Source organism: Falco rusticolus, chromosome 17 (assembly GCF_015220075.1).
Source record: "Falco rusticolus isolate bFalRus1 chromosome 17, bFalRus1.pri, whole genome shotgun sequence".
In the NCBI taxonomy this organism is placed as follows: domain Eukaryota; kingdom Metazoa; phylum Chordata; class Aves; order Falconiformes; family Falconidae; genus Falco; species Falco rusticolus.
Window position 1 is genome coordinate 7,065,815 of NC_051203.1, and position 3,027 is coordinate 7,068,841.

Here is a 3,027-nt window from a genome sequence, read left to right on the forward strand (position 1 = left end):
GTTTTCCAGCAGGAAAAAAACCACCATGGTGATCTGACCAAAGCCCTCCCAAATCTATAGATGCAGAGCATGCTTGAGCTGCTTATCTGTGTTCCACAGTTGGGAACCAAGCCCCAGTGGGATGAAGCAGCTCACCCAAGGCTTGACAGAGGAGGTAGGAATGAGCTGAGTTCCTTTTGGCAAGTTTTCAGCACCTTTTTTAAGAAGCTGGTTCTGGGAGCAGGGCTGCCTGCTGATCTCCTTTCACACAGTTGCCGGTGAAAGTCTAGTTGCTCTACTATGAAACAGTTTAGTTGGATGTAGCTTCTCTAAAACAGAGTAGAAACCCGAGAAGGGGTACCCTGCTTATGCTGTGGAGAGGAGGAGAACTACTCTAAGTTTAGGTTGCTGCCAAGAGACTGAGGTAAAACTTAACCTAGTTCATGTGCTTCACAGCAAATGAGTGTATAGTGCAATTTTGTAGGGAACACCCTAGAGCACTCTGCTTCCCACACTACAAAGCTAAAGCTCTCAGGACAACTTTCTGCTGCAGAGCTGCTGTCCGTTTCTGCAGCATAGGTTTTTATTTTCTAGATAAAAAGAACTGTGTAATGGAGGAATCTTCTGCTTCACCAAGAAAAGCTGGATTTATTCCACATGAACATCAAGCCTAGAATTTCTGGCTTTATGTTTTTTTGTGGAGCCCTCTGAAAAAGTGTAGAAAAGGTGGAGTCACCCTGATAATCATGTGAGGTGCCTTGTTCAAGTGAAGGCTGGCTGTGGGTATTCTGTGTGCATTTGTGGTTCCTTCTGCTACGTTTGGGCTCTTTTGCTAAGGTTGCTACCGTGCCCAAGTTTTCCTTGCTGTCACTTTGTACTTGGACAAATGCCAGCCTCAGCAGAAGCGGACATGAGCATGCAGTAAATCATTCGAGATGGACCTTACTTGACAGCAAGCCTCTTGGCCCTGACTCAGGCAGTCTGGGAATTCGTGAGCTGGTGCCCGAGAAGGTGAGAGTAGTTTCGTTTTGTGTGTGTGTTCTGCTTGTGGCAGATGTGCAGCATGGAGCAGCACATGGCGCTGACCTGATGATTGCTTTCTAAGTGTTGCTACCATTAAATGGTGGAGTGTGGGACTCAGGCCATCTGGGGAGCCATACTCCTCACCCCAACAGGCAGGAGCCATAGAATTACATGAGGGAGGAGGAGGGAGAGCCTGTGGAGGTGGGTTCCCCTGCTTCTTGCAGGGCATGAGTTCCACAGTGAGCCCAGGGCACAGACTGTCAGGCTCCCTCAGGTTTCAAGGGGCTCTGAGCCAAGCCCTCACTGAAGCATGTTCGATGCTCTCTCACTTTGGAGTTCACTGTCAGCCTGAAGAAAATAGGGCCAAGAGAACTGCAGCCCCCAAGTCCTCCGTGCAGGACTGAGACCCTCCTTTAGCGGATAGTAGAGAGGGGTGAGCTTCTGAACAGTATTTTGCTGGAGGAAGAAAGTGGGAAATGTTATTTCTGGAATCTGAAGCACACACAGACACCTTACTTGTAGGCTTTTCCACAAAAGAGCAGTAATGTCCCGTTAGCACTTGTCTGCTGACAGCTGCTTGTCTCACTGTCCAGTGCAATGTTATTTTGTGCCTCAAATCATGGCTGCAGTTAGAGTTGCCCAGCACTCACACAAAAAAGCTGTGCTTAAGTTTCTGCAAGGCAGCAAACCACCTCAGCACACCCCGAGCCCTCTCCCTCCCCCAGGGATCTGACAGTGGCCCTGAGGACGGTTCAGAGAGGCGCTTTTGTAATAGTGAACACCACGAGGAAGGTTCTGTCAGTGTGCATTCCCAGATTTGCATTTTAGCATGTGCCTGCATCTCTCAGGGGTCTTGGAGGGCCAACTTCCTTCTGCATTTCAGAAGGAACTGTAGAATAGTACTTCTGTTCTTGCGTTTTTATGTGTAGCGGACGTTACTTGGTACTTTTTAACGATGAACATTCGACCATCCCTGATCAATGCAGTCTGCTTAGTGCTGGAACTCGGTGCTTTTTCTCTGAGGACCAAAAGTCCTGTCATGCCCTTGGGGGAAGCGAAGTTATTAGATGCGCCGTGACATTCCGGGCTGTGGAGACCTGTTTTTGCCAGCTCAGCATTGCTGTGCCCAGTTAATGAACGCCCCAGAGTTATGGGAGCAGGTTTCCAACAGCCTCAAAATGCTCGAGATGGCCATGCGTGGTGGCTTTTGCTAGGCTGGTGTGGTCTCCTTCTTTCACCTTATTCCTGTCTCTGCCTACAAGGGTCTAACTCAAGCAGCACACAATGGATTGCGAGATCACGGGATTTTCTTTTTTTTTATTGCATTTTCTTTTGTTCTGATTGTCTCCACCCGGGTGCAAACTGCTATCCCTGATTATTTACACTCCTTAGAAGGTTCCTGTTCACGCTTGTTCACATAAGAGTAAACAGGAAGCTGTGAAGGTTTGAGATTTGGGCAGGAGTATTTGTAAACATAGTTTTTTAAAAGACTGTGAGCTTCTGAAGTAAACCCAAGAAACCCCTCCGGTGTGCTGACTCTGAAAGGGGCTGAATAAAAGCCGCTGGAGACGGAGCTCTGGGGGGTGATGCTGGTGTGACTCGCCAGGTGCTTCGTGGAAGCGCCTGGCGGCCGAGAGGATGATCCGGCCCCGCCGGGCGCTGCCTCGGCCCACGGGGGGCTCCGGCAGCCGCGGCCCGTTCCGTGCTGGGCTACCGGGCGCCGGCTGCTGGGGAGCCCCAGGCCCGGCGGCAGCGTACAGCCCGCTCCGGGGGTTTACGGGCAAGGACCCCCGGGCCGCCCCCCCGCTCCGCTGGGCCCGTGCCGGGTCAGGGGGCGCCGGGCCTGGGGCGGTCTCCGCGGCCCGGGCTGAGCTCCCCCCGACCGCCGCTTCCGGGCCGCACGCGTCACGACGGCGGCGTGCGCGGTCACGTGGGCGGGCTCGGCGCTCGGCCCGCCTGGCCGGCTCGGGGCTCGGCTGGCTCAGTCTGGCGCGGGCGGCCGAGGGGCGCGGAGCGGCGCGGCGG